At 40.3% G+C, this 22,968-nt stretch overlaps 1 protein-coding gene across 1 annotated transcript in view; it reads left to right on the top strand.

The window, feature by feature from the left end:
• Positions 1-6,748: 6,748 nt before the first annotated feature.
• The window catches only part of LOC6549804 (low-density lipoprotein receptor-related protein 2), a 143,968-nt gene continuing 127,748 nt past the window's right edge, over positions 6,749-22,968 (top strand). The window contains exon 1 of the mRNA XM_001977291.3: positions 6,749-7,075. The gene's annotated coding sequence lies outside the window, so the exon portion shown is untranslated. The remainder of the gene's footprint in view (positions 7,076-22,968) is intronic.

Below are 22,968 nucleotides of genomic sequence, written 5' to 3'. Positions count from 1 at the left end.
TCTTGTGTCTTAGCAATAATAATATAATTAAAATGTGTGTGTCGCTCTGTAACTGTCTCTATTGTGTTTGAGATTACTCGTATCTTATAATGAATATTATTACTAAACTAAAGCAAAAAAAATGCAGAAAAACAAAGTATGAAAGCAAACACGCAGGAAACGCAGTATGGAATCCACAACAGAAATTAAAATTACTAATTAAAACGATTACTTACAGTAGACTTAAGAATACAAAGATTAAATAAAGAAAACGATTTCCTTACATTAACATTGGTGTAACATTTTGCGGGAAAGCTTTCATGGGTTTGAAGAAGCTTTTAACGGGCATTTATCCAAGTCACCGTTACATTGCTTTCTGAAAAGCTTAAAGCTTAAAAGTGTTAGCTTTTCGAAGTGGTAAAAGTGAATATTTTGCGTTTATTTTGGCTGAAACCGATATATTAGAGTTAAATGCTGGCTAAAAGCTGTTTGCTCGTGTAAGCTTTTACTTAAAACGGATTTCCGTTTATTTTTTGTGGTAAATAAAGTTTATTTTTTACGTTCACAGTCAAATTCCCCTGGGTTACGTGGAAAATTGCTTGTCGAAAAAAACATAGCATCAGTTAACCCACTTGTGTCGTGTTAGCCTGTCAAACTTTTCCAATTACTCGCATGCACTGGGCTACCCAAATAAATTACCTTATATCATATACGTTGCATCCAGTTACATATCCGGAACAATAGTTAAACCAATGTCGAGATGAACGGCACGATTAGTAAGTGTAGCTAATATCTACGTTGTTACTGGTTATTCAATAAATAACTTATAAAGTGTTTTATATAATAGCTTGTTGTTTCTGATTATTCAATAAATATTAACTGGTTTATACAATAGTTTGCTGGGAATTGCTTAAGAATCAAAGTATGAATATTGTTTTTGCTGGATATTTTAAAATTCACCTAAAAAATATATAATCAAATAAAAAATAGTTGGCTTTCCTTTCGGAAATAAATGTATTAACTTAAGTTAATAACTTCGCATATCATTTGTGTAAGCCAGTCATTTATAAGCAGATAAATCGAGCCAAATTGCGATCAAGTATGCGACCTTGTCGCACTGCCACTCGAGAACACGCTCAATGGATGGTTAAACTTTGGATGGTTAATAAATTTATTTTGATTATTTTCGGGCGGGTCACGTTTCCACCAATGACCCTGGTCTTAAAACGCGCGAGAATCTGTGGGTAAATAAGTATACGAACTGCACGCTTGGGTTTTATGCATGAAAACTATACTTCGCAATTCGGTATTGCCAATTGTTTTCTCTTGGCCCTATCCCCTTAATGGAAATGTTTCCAAATTCATTTGGCCGTCTAACGAATTCATTGATACGCATTAGAGAATTTTCCAATAGTTCGTAACGTTCGGTGATGTCTCCGAAACGGATCGGAATGGATTGTAAGTGCATATATCTTTCTACTTGGCCACCTGATAGGCGAAACAGCTTTCCACCCATTCGAAAACCTCAAATTGACCAATTCCCATTCCAAGAATGCGAAACGCCAGCAGGCGGAGAAAAGTTTTTAAGAGCCGAAACAGCTGTTCATTTGGTGACTGACTGGCCGGCAATTACTCTGATTTTCTGCGGAAAAAGAGGCTCTCGAATAGTTTGGGTAAAGTTATTACCGCTTAACGATTTCTTGAGGGAAAATATTTAAGTACTGCTCTATGATTCTTCCGACCATTTATAAAACAAAATAATGGGATTAATTTAGGTTCTTTTTTTTTGTGGTCTTTTATATACTTAAGCAGAAATTCCAAGTATTGGGTTAATTTTCATAGGACTTGTAAGAGCTTCCAGTCTTCTAGAGCATCCTAGCAACCTGTTGAAGGGACTTGCAACTCGAGCCGCGTTCGCTGCTGTCATCGAGCACGTTGCACGTGGCAGGCAGCAATTGTTTACTCAATATTGTCGCCGTGCCGCAGATTGGGCCCTCAGAAAGCAAAATAAACACGATTCCCCCATGAAAAGGTATAATTTGTCAAGCGACAGCCGACAAGTGAATTCACATATGCACGAGTATGTACATATGTATGTACATGGGATCATATGTACCCAACGACTTAGCGGCTTAAGTAGCTGCTCTAAATAATAAATTCAATTGTAATCAGAATCGTTTATGTAAATATTCAAATCGTCAATTTAGCCGACGAGAGACGGAGGGAATTGTCCTCCAATAATCCGCGAGGCAAGCAAAGTGTTGGGGTGGCAGGAATGGAGATGGCAGGGGCAGATGCAGATAAGCACCCCATTAAGACAACAATAAACTCAACAAGTTGTTCTGGCAAACTGTCAATTAGAACCGCCACGCACTGTGGCAGCAACAATTGTTCGAATGAAAACACAACATGCAACACGTTGCACGCTGCAACATGACTTTGGACTGTTGTTGCGTCACAGGCGTAGACGGGGGCCCATTAAATGCCGCTCCCATAAATGCCCATAAATGAATAATATTACAACTTAATCGTACAGCGGAGCACATGAAAAGTACACACTGAAACTATGGAGTTCTCAATTAGTAGTATTACCTTTTATTACTTTTCAGTAATGTATACTTGCACTTAGTATATAGAATAATCTCAAACAAGTGCTTGGTTTGAACGTTACGTTTGGTAAGTGGTTCATAAGATAATTGATTACTCGCGAAAGCGGCGCCTCTGGTTCAGTCGCTCTGCCTGGAGTCGCGAACGCAACCCAACATGTTCGATGGTTCGACGGCTCGACGGTTCGATGGTTCGACGGTTCGATGGCTTCGGTTGGGCGACTGGCGAATGGGCTGCGCTGGCTGGCATGCAGCCGCTGGTCAGTCGCTCGCGGAGCGTCGTCGTGAACGGTCAGCCAGCGCGGCTAATAAGTAACCAACTGTGTAGTGACAGTGTGATAGTGACTCTGATCCGAACCCGAATCCCCAAGGCCCACAGATACGTCCAGCGTGTGGGGGCAGCCAGAACAGAGTGACAAGAATATCGGAGCCGACAGCAAACTGAATGAAAGTAAAGGCCAACCTGCCGATTAAATACCAATTGTGTGTTTTCGAGTTGTATTTTTTTTCGAGTGAGTGCGGCGGTAAATATTTCGATCTTTCTTCTTTTTTTTTTTTTTGCTGTGCCACCATAAAAACGAAATATACCCCAAAAATTATAAACCAATCAGTGTAAATCGCAATCGCTAAATATCATATAGAAAAATATGGAAAATAATCGAATCGTAGAAACGCAGACCGCAAAAAATATTAAGAAAAAAAAAAAAAAACAAAAAACAAAACATACACAAACAAAAAACAAAAAACATAAGGGGCAGACAGAAAGAAAGCGCTTTTATTATTTTATTTAACGATTTTTCTTCTTGCAATTTTTATTTTGCACACTTTGTTGTTGGGTCAGTTGGCGGCTTTCGCCACTTTACGAGCAACTTCCTTTTTTGGCCGGAGAAAAACCAGTCTGGGTCTGGCCAAGAGACCAAAAGACCCCTGGCCAAAAGACTTCGCTCGGTGGCGCTGGCGGTGTCGAGGGCTCCAAACACTGCGAATGTAAACAAAACAGCAGCAAACCGTATTTGTTTATGACTCGGCTTGGCCAGGATAAAACCTAGAGACTCTGGCCGCCCAAACCGACCCCAACCACCCCAAAAAAAAAAAAAAAACGAAAAAAAAGTAATGATTTCCTACGACTTCCCATTCCCCGGCCGAGATTCTCAAGTGCGAGCTCAAAAAAAAAAAAAAAAAAAATACCCCCCTTTGTTGCCCCACCGTGCTGAAACGACACCCGGTGAAAGTTTCCCAGTCGCAACTTAGAACTCTCTTCATTTTCGGGTTTCTTTATTTTTTGCTTGATAAATGAGTCGCTGGCATAGCCCCCGGGGCGGTAAATCATCTCTGCTTGTGGCACTGACAATTTCACAAATTTATATATTTGCCACAACAACCGACCGAAACACTCGCAGTCGAAAGTTTTCCACTTCTAGTGCACATTTGACTGGCTTTTGGAAAAGTCCAGGCGAGCAAATTGGCCAGAGGTATTGCAAGCGAAAAAATTGCCAAAGAAAACAATTGACAATATCGCAAGTGACAGCTTGATAATTCAAGTTCAAGCACGCTTGATAACTTTAACGAAAATTCTTATTGAGCAATAGTTTTCAAAGAAGAGTGTGGCTTTAGTTGAATACCAAATATGCCATACCTTGGTAGTTAAACATGGGAACAGCTGAAAAGTTAACAGCTGGTGTGAAAATATCTTTGAAATTGCTTTCTGGAATTTTACCAATTAAATACGGTTTAGTTTGGCAAATTCGCGTTGCTTGCTTGATAGTACATACATATATGTAAATGTGAGACATCGAGAGATTTCGAAGATATTCCACGCCAGCTATGATGGCCACATATGTAGATGGTATATGATAGTCTATGCCCCAGCAACTGGTGGCTAAATCTAGCTCCCACTTTTAACTGGTTCCCCCCGCTCGAGAATGCTCCATGTCGGCTCTCGATTTCTTTCTCCGCTTTTCGCTTACTCCACACAACTCGAATTGAATGGCAATCTGGAATATGCCAGGCAGATCCAATTGCATGCCACATATGCAGATGTAATGGGAGAGTTGCCACACTCGCCACCCCCTTGTAGGCCCCTCGAAAAATAAGCCGCCTCCCCTCTCCAAATACAAAGCCCCCTTAGCCGCCCCGCTAACTGTACCGCTGATCTGCTTGCCTCATTGCCGGTTAGAAAGCCAATGGAACGAGTTTCGTTGAGTGTGCAACTAATTTTCTAAATTGTTGTCGCTGCTGATCGTTGAGCGTGGCAAAAACAAAAAAAAAAACACAATTATTTATATGGCCAACGTCGCACAAAGAAAATATCTGTCACCAACATTGGTCATCAATTTTGATGTGTTTTGGCGTCTAGAAAAATGCTTTCATCACTGACGTTTTAATCAGATCTTGTCTAAAAGTGGTCTCTTACTTCAAGTTGATTTCATTTCGCTAAAACGTGTTTTTATTTACTCTTAAATCATGAATCATAAACCTATCTGTTTATGTGACTATTTTTATATAGGGTGATACATTAATACAAAATCGTACATATACATACATATGTATGTACGTATTATTAGTAAAATAATTAAAAAACAAAGCGAATAAAAACATGTATTTTTATGGCCATTTTTGAACGTTGGCATATTTAAATAGATAAATGTTTATGAGAGTGTGGGTGATAAGGCAAAGATTTGAGATCCAAAACCATTCATCATTGCGAAGATCGAAGTGTCATTTATGCGATTGATTGATTGAATTTTAATAAAATCTTTGAAGTCAGATTTATTTATTATTATTTTTTTTTTTGGGTTTTTCTTCTCTTGCGAGTGCGTCGTCATCATTTAATGGTGGAGATAGAAGAAGAATTACCCGAACCCATAGAAGACGACGAAGAAGAAGAAGAAGACAGGGCTAAAAAGACAGACCGAGTGAGAAAGAGAGTGGGAGAGAGGCAGAGAGGGATGGAGAAACGTTAATGGATTAGGAAGCGAGCTCAAAAGGCAGCGAAGAAGAAGAATCGAATCTCGGCTACTTGCGACATTAGCCCTCTCCCTCCCACTGCCACCCGAAGAAGGCGGGCCAGAAAGAGAGGGTGCGAGAGGGAGAGGGAGAGCGAGAGCGGAATTCGATGGCCAAAGGAAAGGTGAAAAGAGGCAACTTGGCTTAGACGATGATGATCACTGTTTCTGCTGCTCGTGTGTGTGTGTGTGGACAAACAGGTATCACGCACACACCCACAGCCACACTCACACCTGTGCGGAATAACTAAGCAGCGACCCGATTTTGAACAGAGAGCGAGAGAGATAAGGAGAGAAGAGACAGAGCTAAGAATCCGATCCATGCCATGCGCCTAAAACTATTACAAATCTATAACAAATCTACCACGAATCTACTACAAACCACAAGAGATCTTTTTAGAGATCAATTTTATTGATTTCATCCAAATACTTCCAGTTTCTAAAGTGGGGTTATTACAGGAACATGCATATATGTTGAATGTATGCTTTAAAGACTTGTATTAATATTAACAGTCTAACAATATTGTTAACCGTTTTGTTAGAATATCTTAAGTCATATTTTTGTGCCACGTGTTCCTTCAAAAATTGCCTATTGAAATAATATAAAATATTTTACTTGCTAACTTATCTTTAACGATTGTTTCCATTATAAAGTTACATTAATTTACATACCCTGAAAATCAAACAATTTGTTGGTTATTTGTGGTTTTTTCTTACTACCCAAACGACATTGTGCCTACGTTTACATTTTGAGTAGTAAAAAGAGTAAAAAGATTTTAGAGGTTCTTTTGATTCTCCCAATTAGTTATTTCAACTCCGAATGATGGAGTTTTATTCTTAGGCTTAGTTTCAAAACTTCAAGACATGCATACATAGTACAGCTCTAAGCTATATAGGCCGAAAAGCGATATGCAAAATCCAGAAACAAGTAGTCTTCATATGTAAAACTCCGTTCTCATTAAGTTCCGGACAGATCATAATGATGTTTCGCCCCGTGTCGTTCCATCGCTCACTCTGTCTCTTGTATACTTGGATAATATAAGATTTTTTTTGTGATTTTGCCGGTTGCCACACCTGAAATTCAGCTCTCTCTCTCTCTCGCTCTCTCGCTTGCGCCAACGCAGCAGCAGCAAGAACAAGAACGACCAAAACGAAAGACTTAAACGACATACGTGTCTCGCACTGACGTCGCCGCTCTCGCTCTCTCTCACTCCCCCTCTCTCTCTCTTTCCCACATTCCCTCATTCTCTCTCGCTCTCAGATTTCTGTGTTTTTTTTCAGTTGGTTTCCAAAGGCGCGCCGTCGCAGTTCGAAAACCGCGGCTCTCGCCATCAAAATTAAAAAACAACAGCAGTTTAATTTAAATAATTACAAAAGAGTCTATTTAAAAAAACCTTCTCAAAGAAAGGAAAGAAGAAAAATGGCGCGCGTTCAACAAAGAGAAAATTAGAAACGAAAACGATTTTTTTTTTAAGTGCTGACAAAGTTTGTGTTTTGTTTTCTTTATTTTCTGTTTTTGTGTTTGCCCTTTTGCCTGTTTCGTTTTCGGTGTTTCTGTTTTGATTCTGTTTTTCCCATATTTTCTCTATTTTACCTGTTGTTCTGGCCTGCCACCAACAACAAGAAAACAACAACAAAGGATCTATTAAGAAAAATTTAAAGAAAAGTGCCAGCACAAGGATTTTTGCTCTCTCTCACACGCTGCTGCTCTCTCGCTCGCGCTTGTTCTCTCTCTCTCTCTCTCTGGATTACGCTCTTCTTTTTGCCAGTGACAGGTAAGCAAAAACAATAACAACCAGAAAATCAGAAAAAGAAAAACAATTTTCATGTAATTTTAATTGGAAAACGTGTTACGTTGCACACACAAAAATGTGGAAAACCAGCGAAGAAAATCGTTTGAGATTTTTTAGGCAAACGAAGACATGTGAACCAGAAAAAGAAGAAGCTGTCTCTTGCCGGTCGAGCGGTAAATTAAGTTGTCCCACCCCCCCACACACGACCACCCCCTCCACCAGCACTAACTGGCATTCTCTGGTACTTTCTGTACTCTGTACCATCTGTAACTCGGTCTCTGTACGTATTCAATTAGCCAGTTTTGGTATGCAGTTTTTTTATATTTTTTCCTTAAGGAAAACCCTTTTAATTGGTATCCAACTCGAATTTTTCACATGGAACTGGTCAGGGCTTAATAAAGAACATGAATACTTATGAGTACACCAATAAAACGCTTTATAACAATTTCCAAAAGCCATTCATAGGTGATATTAAGGCTTTTTTTTAAAAGCATCTGAATATACGTATCCTTTGAGTCCTTTAAAGTATTAAACATTTTGTATAAAGGTATCCTTAAGTCGCCTCTTAAAGTCTCTTTCTAATTTGTGGTTGTCTTCTTGCTGAGTTTAGTTCTTCTTGTAACTTTTGTGGGATTCCCCTTACGCTCATTAACTAGTTTGTTGTTGGACTGCATTTTCTGCGCTTTCCACTTTGGCCCACCCTCTCCGGGTTTTCCGACCCTTTGACGCCCCCAGAAACTAACTGATTATCCCCCTTTCGTTCTGTATCATTGCTTTTGCTTGTTTCGCCGTCCCTTTCCGATGGCAATGCATTTAGAACCAGATCTTACAGCATTTTTTAGGGGGGAGCCAGCATCTTGCTGTCCTCCTTTCATATCTTCCCTCTCGTTCGCACTGTGCGTGTGTGTGTGTGTGTGTGTGTGTGTGAAATGTTTTTGTTGTTCGTTGCCGCTGATTAAATTGTTTGAGAACTTTCGTTTATAATTTGATGTACCATCTACCGCTCCACCCGCTTGAAAACTCGCCGCCACCCACACGGCGACTTTGGGCCGGAAAATTCCAACCCACCACCCACCGCCCGCCGTATTTAGTTTCATTTCTGTGTGCAATTAGGCAGCATTTATCTCGTTTAAATTTGCGGCAGTTTACGAAGCTCAGCGGGTCCCGCTTATCACAAAAACCCAAACAAAGCACAAAAGATACGTCGGCGGGGTACACAGAGCCAAAAATGGGGGGTAGATGGGAAATTCTTAAACTCCAATGCATGTTAAATATAAAACTTTGAAAATAAAAGAATCTGCCATCCATAGTTTATTTAAAAAGCTTAAATTTGGTTTGGTGTAAAATACTTTCAATGATAATCAAAAAGGCATTACCTGTAAGGTTCGAGAATATTTTCTCAGTGCAGGGAGGCTGGAGACTGATGAATGCCTGGCTAAATTTAACTTAGAACTTTTCGGAGTCTCTGGAAAATTCGGATCTGAAGAGGAGATGTGTGCGAGGTGGAAGAGATTAAGAAAGATGAAGGAAAACCGAACGACTTTTTAACAAGGGACGTGGCCATAATATTCAACGAGCAAACTTTAAAAGCAGATGTATAATATTAAGCCAAGAAATATTTGGTATGGCGAAAAGCAACATTTTTGAGATAATATTAATGATCAGGGGATGCAATTAATTTGACACAATGGATAATTAGTCTGTTCCGGAAATGCCACACAAAGACCCGTAGCCAGCCAGCACATTCACTGCCTTCCCCGTCTACTTGTATGTATATCGAATGGGTCTTCATAACAGACCTACTTACTCGATTGTTCCTCGCTCACTTCACATGGCAGGAGTCACGGCCCCCTTTTTGGGGCCGGAAAAGCTGCCGGGAAGTATCTGCAGCCTTCAAGCTTCGAAGGAGGCTCAGCCTTCTCGATTCTAATGCATTTCCAAACCCTGATGGCAATTGAAATGCTGCTGCAGTGGAAGAAGCAGAAGGAGCTGCAGCACCATGAGCATCATCATCGTCTCCTCTTGTTGTTCCGTGTGGCATGTCATCATTAGGATGTCGTCTGTGCACCATACACTCGTCTATTACCCTGTAGTGATAGTGATAGGGGGCATATTGGCAAAATTCCCTTCTCCGGTAACTCTATTAAATGATGTCATTTCACATATCAGTATTGAACTATTTTAAAATATTATGAAGTTGGACTTTGAAATATGCAATGCGAGGCAAAGCATTTACAATGCAATCTGAAGTAATGGGTACCTTTCGGTTGCTTAAGCTGCACTGTAAGCTGGCTACTTGTTGTATTTGGTCCTACGAGCCGGATACCCTCAATACACCGTTTTCCCCCGGACGCCCGACCCCCGACCCCCGACCCCCGTATTCCGGTGCTGTTCTTCTGTTTCTGTGGCGGCTCTAATGCATTTTTCATGCATACATTTAGCAAACGTTCGCCAATCAGACGATGCCGCTACTTGATGCCTGCCTGTCTCTTTTGGAACCCCACTCCGCCCCATGCTATTCCACCTGTCCTTTTGTCCGTCCGGAACTCAACTCGACTGCAGTTTTTTGGTATTTGTCATGTTGACAAATTGCAATGCCAACCAACATATGTGGAACTATTCGGGATAAGCGAGGGATATCGGGTGGGGGGAAGTGCCGATTGAGGGGCTGCCGCTCACGAGTCCCAAATCCATATGCAAATGCCATTGACAGGTGGGCAGGCGCAGGTAATCTGCATGAAAGTTTTTTTAGTCCTGTTTGCATTGGCTAAATGCACCTGGAGAAATCCGATTATTAAATGGCATGGCTTAATTAACTCGATTTAATTAGATATTGGCATTGTGAGGGGCCATTGATCGATACTGTGTAATTAGTTTGTTGTTGGAGGAGAGTTGGAGAGAGTTTGTTATAATGCTTTCTAAGATATATGACATTTATTATGGCTCCTAAAACGCTTTTACTTTTGTTGCAAGTGTATTGCAGACCTAAAAAAAGGAAATTTAAAAAGAAGTGCACTGATTCGAACGAATTCAAACTCGATTGTGCTTGGGAGTTTTTGTTTAGCACGAGTGCGTCAAATCGCTCATGAACAATTGCATTTTAATTGCAGTTACAATTGCAGGCACCGTCGCAGCTATATCTGCAACCATATCTGCGTTGATTTTGGCCCCAAAAATGCTAATCAAGTTTGGGCCGCTTTTCGCTTCCGTGGCTGATTTCCATCGGTTAATCAACGGCACAGCACATCGCTTAAATTTCAGTTTACGAGAACGTGCTGATTTCTGTGTATTGCAATTATCGGCGATAAGTTTCGTGTCTTATTTTTTATTTATTTATCTTGCGGTTTGCGCTTAGGCCTTGAATTCGATGAGATCATAGCCCAAGCATTTGCTGGTACCGAATTTAAACAGAGCTCTTGTTTATTTTTCCAAGGAACAGGAGAGTTCCATTCGGCTTGGGGTTTGTTTTTTCTTTTTTTTGCGGAAAATAAATAAGCAAGAGAAATTTGAAAACAAATTGCCGAAACGTGAGCGACATTTTCAAGCAGTCAGATACCGGAGATAATTTTCGAGAAAGCCCCCTTTTGTTTTCGTAGTGAAAAATAATTATGAGGACGTACCCAAAGGATTGCCATGATTAATTTGAAACATTCATAATTGAAAGGTACGAGGTATTTGCTTTCAGTCTTCTGACCTCGAACTTGGGCAACATTTTATTTTGCAACCAACAATTGATTTATGTTCAAATGCCTGTATTTATTGTGCACAGCAATGGTGTCTTATATTCCCTCGATTATTACTGGTGACCCTGAAATGCCGGAATAAAGGTTATAAATCAGACAAATGCTGGCCAAACGTATAGTTTCTAAAATAAATATTGTGAAGAAAATATAATGGATAGAGTTAAATATTAAGTGAACACAATTAGTACGCTTTCAACGACATTCGTGTGAGTCCAGTCAACGATCATTTATTTTCTACTAAAAGCCAGTTCCGTTTGAATAATATAGCTTCTCAAGGGGCAGCAGATAATTCAGTTTCTTATTAATTAACAACTGCACTCGGGGTGATGATGATCAGATACTCAGATACTCACGTGAAGTATCCGTCAGATTGTTTTCGTGGAATACTCTATTCCATGCCGATAATTTATTTGCTAATTATTTAAAACCACAATTTGCAAATAATGTTGATACAATCGAACCGCGTATATACCTTTATGTATGTCTAGATATAGATGCTTAAATAGAAATTCCCCCGAGCCCAGAATTATTCCAGTTTTTTCCCTCTTCGCCCTCCATTTGCTCATTTTGCGGGGGGTGCCCAGGTTTCATAAAAACAGGTCTCGAGGCTTCAGAAAAAGAAAAAAACATATAAAAAGTTGAGAAAAAATCCAAGCACTACGGCAAACTTAATTAGAAACAACACCAACAACTGCGGCGAGGCAAATAAAAATTAGAAATCTTGAAATGTTGCTAAAGTTGTTGAGCATCTGTAGTGGATACGTGGCTTTGACGCTTGTTGTTATTCTTATTTCATATTCCCCAGCAAAAAAAAAGTTTACAAAAAAAAATGACAAGCGGCTTCGAACCCAGTCATGTGAATGGCTTATGCTAATTTTATTTCATTTCGCCGTGGCTTTAATTGTTGGCGGCCCGCGAAGTTGGGCCAAATACTTCTAATGGAAATAATAATTCGGGTATAATTATTTTTTGCTATCCCGCAAGCGCCAATGAACGCCAATAAAGAAAAGAAATTGTGAGTATTTGATGTCTCAAAGTCGAGATCTTCCCACAAATCAATAGATTGTATTGTTTTTGGTTTTTGTTTTTTTTTTTTGGTTTTGTTTTTTGCCAGCAAAGTCAATAATGATATCATTATCAGCGGCTGTGAGTTTTCAAAAGATGACTAATGCGTTTCGGTAGTTGATAGATTTCAGTAGCAGTTTTCAAGTCAGCTTAATCAATCAATAGACTCGGTTTAGATCTACAGTCTTATTGGCCAGATTGCTTTTAATACCAATAGGCTATCATTAGGGGGTTTCAATAGCTCAATGGCATTGTTTGTGGGCTAATGAAATCTGTCAATCAATTGATGGTTACGTTGGTTAACTTGAGCTCAGTGAAAGCCAATAACATAAATGAAAACTGAAGTCTAAGAAAAAAAAACAAACAAATTGAGTTGATATACTCCTTGTATAATCGCAATCTCCCTGAAGATCTTGCACTATTACCCGAATAATGTTTATCTAAGCCAAATTTCGAACGAAAGTTTATGCAATCGAAACTTTTTACAATCGCAAAGCCACAGTTGCATTGTCACCTGTTATCGGATCCATCGATGCAACTTTAGCCCCAATACACCGATTTTCATTAGAACCCTTTGCCTCGTTAGCACATTTTCGATGTCACAAAACTTTGCGGAGTTTGTAATCGAATATATTTTCAGGTCGGTCGCCACTTTATATAGTACTACATGTACATGTTTTCTGGGGGGATGAGAAACACAATCTGAACTATGGTGGCTTGCCATTTGGATTTGAATTACTGTCCGATGGAATAATGGTATCGAGCAGGGAAGACGAGACTTTGGAAACCTTTGCGCAAGTTAATGAATGAGCTGACATTTGGGTTCGGTTCGGTTCGCTTCGCCTTTTTGTTCGCTTTCGGCTCAGAGCCATGGCAAAAGTTCAAATATTGGTTTGCATCGGTTTACACACAAATTAAAAGTACCGAACAGCAGAAAGTAACATGCCAAAACAGAGTGGGACAGAAATGTCGTACCCAAAAAGTTGGTCAACTAAAAGTTTCACCGTTCGCAATGCTGTTCGGGTCCCTGGAAATGCCCTTGCCATTAAAAAAATGTTATATATAATGGGTGAAAATAATCGAATATTATTTACCTGCTACTTAGACATATTTTGCTGTCCAAGTTATTTTCGAGCAACTGGCACGTTCTCTGATTAAATAGTCTGAACGTGATATAATGAACACTGAAAGTTCACGATTTTGTGTCAATCTTTGCTATTGCAAGCCAATAAGATATTTGTATTGTTTTCGTAGTATTTGTCATAAGATCTTGTCATAAATAAATTTAAATCCTAGAATCGCTTGCATTTAGCATAAACTTGTGGCCTAAGGCGAATTTAAAAAGGCCACTCATTAGCCACATCGTCTAAGCGTTGGGAGCACAGAACACCCAACATTTTCTGCTGCTGATAGGTACTCAAAATAGTACTGGGCAAACTTATAGACATAATCACAACTGCGGCTGATACCAGAGTGCAGCAACAATGGCAACAAAATTTGTGTGTGCAACAACATGGAGGCGTGGAACGAAGAGCCAACTAACCACAATGAACTTTGGCAAAACTTGCTGGGGCGAAAAACCCCCGAAAAGCCCAACAAAAATGTCAAAAGCCAGAAAGCGAAGAAGCTCAAAAGCTGCAAACTGCTAACTGCTAACTGGTAACTGGTAACTGGAAGCCTGTAAGTAGCAACTGAAAACGAAAAGCGAGGCGGCGGTGACCTTGCCCCGAGTGCCAAATAAAAGTCGATCATAAATATTTGCCTAAACAAGAAAGCCGGGGCAGGAGAATAAAGCAAACTTAAATTAGCCATCAGCTTCAGTTGGCCGTCGAGCTAAAAAATTTGTGTGCCATAAAATGTAAATAACGGTGCTGGCCCAGGACCTCGAGCAGCTGCAGGACTCCAGATGTTTCCCCTCCCACCCCCCGACCTGCCAAAATAACAAAAAAAAATATATATATAACCAAGGAAGGAAGTTAAATGAAGATATTTGTTACAGTCAGTGCACCTTGAAATTGTTCTGCGCCAACCCCCCGAAAATTCGGCCAACAAAAAAGCCGAAGACGACGAACCCACTGTCTATATATATATATTTATATATTTGATCGGGTGTGGCAGACAACGGAGTCACCTGCGATAAGGTGTGCAGATTTATTGGCCCGACTTGCAATGGGGCAAAAAGCTGCTTCGCATTGAGTGCTGCAAGCAGCTTAACTTTGTTGTATCCCCAACTTTTTTGCACCAACCCGCTTAGTTATTTGTGGAGTGCTAGGTTAAGCTCGCTTTTGCATACCTGCGGATCAATCAATTTGCAGGCTCTGAGTTCTCTTCAGTATTATGTGGAATTTCTTTAAGGGCTCCCCAAGTAAGTGGAAGTAAGTGCGATAAGCCTCAGGAAAAAATAATAATAATCATAAGCATGCGATTCCATTGATATCTGTGCTGATTTTGAAGTTCCATTTTGCCATGAATGCAAAATACAAAAAAATTGATTGATCCCTCTTGCTGACTTATTACTGATATGCACGCATTCAAATGCCATTTACTTAAGCTGATTAGAAAAAAATAAAAGCTGATTCATATTAAGGGCATCAAGCAGTCGCGCTAAATAGATAATTCCATTTTTTTCGCGTATCTTGTGTATTATGCGAGCTTATTTCGCTCGTTGCTAGGATATCCTTTGCAGTCATATCCTGCTGTTTCCGCCGCTTCTGCCGCCTCTGGCACTGCCACTGTTCTCGGACCCGCTCCTGGAGTTCCTGGTGGCGATGAGGAGGCGGTGGCCAGAGTGGAGTGCTGTGTGGAGTGCCAGAGACAGATTATCATCAGTGGGCAACTTTATTAGTGTCATTAGATGCAGTCAAAGCGCACGGCATGGAGCAGAAAATGCTGGCCATGCGATGCCTGAAAACTCTACTTTACGTTCTCTTGGGTAGGAAAACCTTGCAGCCCCCCCCTCCAACCAAGCCCGCCCATCCTCGAAAACATCATTTTCTCTGCCGCTTTTCCATCGTCTTCTGCTGGTTTTCCCAGCAACAATTACTCCGCTTTGTGCTATTTTGTCTCTGTTGTTGTTGCGAAACGACTAACTGCAAATTAGTAGCTACTTCTAGCAATTTATCTGAGCATTGTATGCCGCACATACATGGGCGCTGTGCGGGGGAGGGGTGTTCTTTGGGTTTACGGGGGCCAACGTGGGCATAACAACCGTCAGATTGGAGTCTCATTATGAATACGCGTTTGCAGTTTGGTCAGTGACGGACAGCCGGAGGGATGAAGTGGAGGGGGGTGAAACTAGGGGTCCCCCTACCATCAGCATTGCAGTCATCATCCTTATTACGGGTAGCATCTTCCTCTGCTGCTGCTGCTGCTGCTGCTGCTGCTGCTGCCGCTGCTGCATCTGCAATTGTATCTGTCCGAGGCCGAAAACTCGCAACGCTTCAAATGCCACGCCATGTGCAGTGCCTCAAAGATGCACTGCGCGAAATGGGCAGCTGTAAGATGCTGTAAGTGCAACAGGTCAGCCAGGTATTATGATTATCAAAAGTGGTGCCTAATACCACCATTCGTAACCACAATTATTGCTCATATTTGTTGTGCTTAATACGAGTATATTGAATAATTTCCCCCCATTCCTTGCCCTGCAGTCGTCGTAACTCTTGTCGTATCTGCGTGCTGCCCCCCCCCATCCCCGCATTCATCTTTTCCCGGCGGTGGTGGTGTTGGTGGTGGTGTGCATGTGTTTCATAAATTTTGTATGCTCATTATTTTCGGCTATGCGAGAGCTATGGCTAAAAAGGTGCGGGTCCCGTACTCGAACTTTGTACCCTGCTGCCTGCTGTAGAATCCTAGTTACTTGCACCCACAACTCCTCCTCCTCCTCCGCCTCCTCCTATCGCTCCCATCCTCATCCTTCTGCCCCGATCTACCGTTATTGTTCGGTGGCCGCTCTCCTTCGTCTGCCATCCAAAAATGTTCAAGTGACTCAAAGTTTGCCATGTGTGTGTGTGTTTGAGTATCTGTGTGTGCGTTTCGGAGTATCTGTGGCTGCGTGTATGTGTGTGCTTGTGCATCCGAGAGTGTGTGTGTGTGTGTGTGTGTGTCTGGTGGCAACCTAATTTTTTGGTTTACGTTCAGTTTTAATGGGCTTGGGAGCCCGTCAACGTAACTCTCCCTTCGTTTTGTTGTTGTTGCTTATAATGTTATTGTTGTTGTTGTTCCTGTTGTTGTTGTGGCGGCTGTTGTTTTGTAGTGTTGTTGCTGCTGCTGCCAGCATCCTCATCAACAACAAACGTAGGTAGCTAAATTATAGCAACAACAAAAAGTGAAGAAACGGAAAAAGATAGAGGAGTTAGCAGCGAGCAACGACACTGAGCGAAAACATAGCCAATAACTGAACAAATTTCATCAAAATGAGCTTCCTAAACTAAGCATGGAAACATTATCAATATATAAATACTATTAAGTTTTGCAGAAAATTAAAGCAATTTGATAACTTTAAGCTGATATCTATAGCAAGTGTGAAATATTTTGCTGCAGTTACAATTTGTTAAGTTCGTTAAGAGTTAATTTTCAGAGTTAAATTTTTAAGAGTTATATTTCAAAAAATCCACAAATTTCATATAATAGTAGGGATAACGTAATTTTTTTCGAAGTGGTATATTTCCCCTCTTTTTTAACTCCCTCTCTCTCTCTCTCTCTCTCTCTTCATTTGCTAAAAAACAATTGTTTCTTGTTTATGGCCTGAAGGCGAACATTTTAAATTTGGCTCTGGTTTTTTGGTTGCCGGCTTAGGTTTCGGTCTTGCTTTGGTTTTCATCATATTGCCGCTTTTGCTTTGTTTCTGCAAATGTCTTTTTTTCCCAAACGCAATTAAGGTACCTAATATAGGGCATCAAGAAAATATGAACTTTTCTTTTGCGCAAAGTTCCTTTTAATATATTTTTTCACTCATTTAATTTCGAGTGTCACCTGTACAAAAAAAGGAAAGAAATAAAACCCGCCTCTTCAGATCCCAACGAGTTTCCACTTTCTTTTGTAGTTTTACGAACTTTATAACTGCAGGATTTCCTTTATTTTCCACTTGTTGGGCATAGTTTTACGATTTTATAAATTGGATTGCTCTTGCCGCTTTCGTCTCGAGCTGTTGATGTTGCTCTTGTGCACACATGTTGCTGATGCTAGTCATGTTGCAGTTGCTGCTGCTGCTGCTGTTGCTGCCTGTTGCTGTTGCAAGTGTTGCTGGCGTTGTTACTGCTGCTAATTGCGTTTTGCTGCTGCTGTTGCTGATGCTGTTTGCACTGATGTTGCTGCTGCTGCTGCTGCTGCGATGTTGCTGCTTCTTTCTCCTTGCCACTGGGGCTCCATATGGAGCTGAAACTTTTTGTGTTGCCGCCGGGCCAGTTGCCGCTGCTGCTGCTGCTGCTGCTGCTGCTGCTGCTGCTGCTGCTTCTCGCATTAATAGTCAGTTAGTATGCATGGTAAACGCTCGCGGTCTCGCAAAAAATAAGAAAAGTGCAGAATAAAGTGCCTGGCGAGCCCAAAACTTTTTGAATGTTTCAAATAGTTTTCCACTTTTTTTGTGTATGCTTTTAAGGGGGTGGCAAAATCAAATGCAATTAATTAATGAACAGCTAAAACGCAGCATGTGGAAAATCAAACACGTTTAATTTTTTGTTCCTCGCATTCCTGACAAAACTTTTCGCATTAAAGAGATAAGTTTGAAATTTTTGTGACGTAAATTATGTAAAATATTTGCATGTGCCCACTGTCCATATCGCTCTCACTCGCTTCCTCTGGTGCCTTCTTGCTCTTTCTAACGCATTTGGCAGACACCGACACACAGACACTTACAAAACGATTTCCGTTTCCTGTGTTCATTAAACTGTCCGAAAAAAGAAAGCGTCGACCGCACGGATACATGAGTGTCAGGCGGCAGATACCCAGATACTTAGATACTTAGATACGCTGGGCACAATTACGAATTCCCCCAAAAAAAAAATAAAAAAAAATAGGAAACAGCAAAAAATGAGAGTGGCAGAGGAAGGAATAGGAATAAAGAAGATTAAATTACTATGCTTATTGTGTTTGCTGTTAAATAAAACTAGGCTTATGTGTAGATACATATTGCTTACATACATGTGATATTCAACTAAAGCCTTGCATCATTTATTTGTTTTGGGATTGATCAATAAATAAAGTGCAATTTCAATAAATTTCTAATAACAAAAAGACTTTCCGCCTGGTATCTCCTGTTTTGCATGACCATTTGCGCGTATCTGCATCTAAATGATTTGCTTGACGAGCTTTCATTACACAATTCGCTATTTCTGCCGGCCATCGAACATCACATCTCTTTGCACATGTTTGGCTTGAACAAAAAACAAAAAAATAAAAAAAAAGATACAAGAAGAAATGGTCGCTTGTATGTTGCTGTTACCTATTTTTCAGCAACGTTTGCTTTCGGTTTGTCTCTGTATTTTTTTCCGCCAGAGTCGCTAATGTATTCAAAAGATATCGCTGAAAACAAACGTGGACACAGATACAGATACCTAGATACAGATATACAGATACAGATACACAGATACAGATACACAGATACAGATACTTGACTCGGCCGCATTGTTGCTGTTTGTCTCGCCTGTTGCTTTGAAGCCAGCCCGATATATCCGCTACTGTGGTACATTATACCAATCCTCCCCCCGCCCAAGGCCCCCTACACCCCCTCCTACCACTAGGTGCTACCCACAAACCGGCCAAAACCCCACCCCCTCTTTTGGCCCAGCCTGAAAAGGGGGGGCACGCACACCGCAATGTGAATGACCCTTTTGTCGTCTTCGCATTCGCCTTCTCCGTCTCCTTCGCACTGTGTTGGTTTTTCTCTTTGTGTATTTTTTCTTTTTTTTATTTGGTTGTTGTGCGGTTACAGAGATTTTCTAAGCTCTGCGTGTGTGTGTGTGTGTTTGGCCAGGGAAAATAATGGAAATGGAAAATAGTTGAAAATTACGAAGTGCGTCAGCGTTTGTAAACCGAAACCTCACATTAGCTCGCGACTTGCAAAAGAAAAGAAAAAAAGTTTGAAAAGAAAAACGGAAAAAAAGACCGGCTGCTGGGCAACAGGTAGGAAAACCAAAAGCAAAACAAAAAAAAACAGTAAGCGTTTGAGGGTGATCTATTAAAATAATTATCGATGCAGTTGGCCTGCAAGCATTTTCTATGGCTTCCCATTTGGCATTTCGCAGAAAATCTTTGTGTTTGCATGTGTGAGCCCCAAGTGGCCCTGCAAAAATGTGGGTAAACAAGGGGTTAAGGGGTGATTGGAAGCCCTCAGGCAATGTAATTTGAAATTCGTTAGGGACATGCACTCAAATCAGAAAGTTCAATGTTCCAAGCGGACACGGCCTTTAAGTTGAACGTTTTTGAAGTTGTGCCACTCATGATATAGGGGTTACAAATATTTAACCCAATTAAAGTACGTCTTGGTGTATGTCCCTTTAAATTGATCGAATTAAGATAGAATCTATGATTTGGGGTTCTGAATAGAGCCGTTTTAGATAAAGGCACAGATTTAATACGATTGCTTGATTTGCAGCAAAGTTGGTGTGTCATTTCTAAGACTCGCGTGATTTTTTTGTATTGCGTGGCTTGACAGCCCGCCAAATGGGTTAAGCTTGGGGGATAATTATATCAATTCCCATCGGAAACGAGCCACTTCCAAGCCCCCTTCTCCCCACCTCCCTTGCTCTCGCCTTTTCTCCACTTTTTGGGGCCATTGGAAGTCGCACAATGTGCAAAAGTCAAAGCAAACAAGCGAACGTGACTGGAAATTATAAAATTAACACCAATATGTTCATGTTTATTTCGGTTTTTGGTCATTTGCGAATGTTTTTTTTTTTTTTTTTTTGATTGGGCCCCTCCCTTATGTACAAACATTCGATATATACATGGTAAATGCATTGAGAGGAATGCATTGAGTACGTAAATATGCAAAACCGACAGCCAGGTAGAATTAAAAAAAAAAACCTAACAAAAATGTAAAAAAAGAAATAGCCAGAAATACAAATGCAATCGTAAACAAACAAAACTGTTCTGCGATCATGTGACAATTTAATAAATTGCTTTTATTGCCTCCATCTCATGTTTGCTCTTGGCCAACGAATTGCACTGCCATTGAAGTAAGGTTATTTTCACTAACCAGATTCACAGTGGAGAATATGCAGCCGCTTATAATTTTTGCCAAACTATAAATAAAATTGATAGTTGATAAGCTATATTTAATGTTTATTTTTATATTTATTTGCTGGCGCACCAGAACAACAATTATTTTTAACGCGCTCTGCTGAAATCTTGCACTGCAATACGATGCCATGCGTTCTAAGATATTTATGACTAACTCGAGTAACTGATACCAAGTCGTAATTTCGTTCCGCATAAGTGTAATCAAAGGTATTGAATAACCGAACTGCGTACAGAGTATTCCGATATCGGGCTAAATAACTTACACACACTTGCTGAGTCCTGAGCTTGAACATCTGGATATATATTTCAATGAAACATGTGGAGGGCAAATTGTTTCCACTGTCTTTTTACTTCACGTTTTTGTTGTGCCGAGAAGCGCCAAGCCGTGATTAATTGTTTGCGGATTTCACATACGACATGGGGGTAATGGATGGCCCTCCCATATTTATATTGTGGGCGTGGCAGTTGGCCACGAAAATGTGCGACCATCAAATCGCATTAGTTTGGCAGGAATAACAATTGGCAACATAAAAGTGCAACAATCTAATTGCATTTGCACACATTTTTCAAATTGTTTACATGGCATTCTAATGGATTTGATTTGATTTTCCTTAAACCGGGTTCGCGATTTTACTCCCCTCTGACTCTTGTTCATTTATTGTGTTGGCCAACAAAAATTTTGATTGGTTTCGGTTGTAAAAGCATAAAATCCAGAACTCTGCCTATATATGTGCCTTCTCTACACGAGTATATTCGATATGGGGCCACACAACCAGCCATTCAAGTTCAATGTTGCCACACAAAATCGAGCAAACAAACGAGCCAAAAAGCAGTACAAATAATACCAACCGACAAGTTTGTCGAATCAAAACGATTGAGACTCCTAAAATGTGATTTCAAATTCTAGTTTTAAAATGTATTTCAGAACAAGTGTGTGGATTGCTGGGAGTTTTGAGATATTGCCTGCTAAGTGAAACATTTGTTTTGAATTATTAGAGATTTATTAAGTGGGATACTTTGCTTAAGGGGCTCTTTCAATTATGATTTATTGCCAACAATTCATTTAGTGCTATCAGAACAACATACTCGAAATTTCCCACAATAACAACCGATGTTTTACTTTGAAATAGGAAAGGAAACACATGTTTCTCTTATAGAAATGTGATAAAAATATTATCCGTTATTTGATTTATTTATTCGTATATTTATTATCAGATGTAATTCAATTATTACTATCGGAGCATTCAATTGAATGTGTTCCAAGATTTTAGCTTAATTTCCATACAAATTATAAATGCAATTAATGTTGGAAATCTCTCAAATTATATATGCATATATATATATATAATGCAGTTTAGTGAAAAGTTATAAATAGTTAATACTTCGATTAACATAGTTTCAATATTTAGCTTGGCTGCGAGCAAACTTCTCCCCTGATTTCAAAATACCTATAGATATAAAATCACATCTTCAGTTGAGTTCTTTGCCTCGCTTTTCTGCTCTTTGTTTAGAGTTCGACTTGACTTTAGATGCCATCCGCATCCATGGTCAGCTGAGCAATAGATCGTCATCACTCCTACTTGAAAATTCCCCCGATTCAATCAGTTGGCTCCCCTTTGCAGCCGATTTTTGTTCGCCCTTTCTTTACTTTTTTTTGGCTTTTCTGCAACATTTTTATTATTGAAAATTGTTATTTTGCCAGCGAGTGGGAAGTGGCGGAGAAGTTGAAATTGAAATTGGGCGCAGCTGGCTGGAAATGTAACTGCTCCTCCCCATTTTGGCTTGGCATTTTCCATTGCCTCTATATTTCCACCTCGATTTTTTGCTCGACTTTTTTGCAGACTCCACTGTAGCATATTTCCGCCTTGGCTACTGTCTATCTTCATTGGGATTTTTATATTTTTTTTTTGTAGGGTGTGTCGCCTGTGTCGCACCTCTACCAATCCCAAGAACAACAAACGGGGCTCGGAAAAATCTGCTGAAAATCAGGAAAATGTACAACAACATTCGACACTTCGGCTGGGCGCCGGCTGTCAAGTCAAGTCATCTTGACTCCCAGTCAAGTCCATTTCATTCCATCACTCTCGACTGCAGTTGGGCTTTCTGTGTGCCCATCTATTGGCTTCGGCTTCGGCTTTGGCTCTTTGGCTTTGGTTTTTGGCTGGAGCTGGAGCTGGAGCTGGAGCTGGGGCTATATGGCAATGGCTTTCACTTTGAGCGCAGATTTTTTTCCCATTTTCCGCTCACTAATTTTTCCGGATGCAGCTCGTCGTCCCTCTGTCGCCCCCTCAATTTTCCATTAGTATCGTCGTCGACTCTGGAGGCCCGCATCAATGCAACTTCCTTTAAAAACAAAAAAAATAAAGAAAATTGGAGAGCTCGAAATTGACCTTTGTCTAGCGCCAAAATAGGGCTGCACTTGGCGAAAATGTTGGATTTAAGGGTAAAAATTGCGTATTTTAAATAACCGATGTAGAAATATTATTGATATTAAAAGCATGTTAAATTATTTGCTGTTCTTAATGTCTGCATATAAAAA

Source organism: Drosophila erecta, unplaced genomic scaffold (genome assembly GCF_003286155.1).
Source record: "Drosophila erecta strain 14021-0224.00,06,07 unplaced genomic scaffold, DereRS2 tig00000152-arrow-arrow-pilon, whole genome shotgun sequence".
In the NCBI taxonomy this organism is placed as follows: domain Eukaryota; kingdom Metazoa; phylum Arthropoda; class Insecta; order Diptera; family Drosophilidae; genus Drosophila; species Drosophila erecta.
This window is presented reverse-complemented; position numbering and strand designations above follow the sequence as displayed.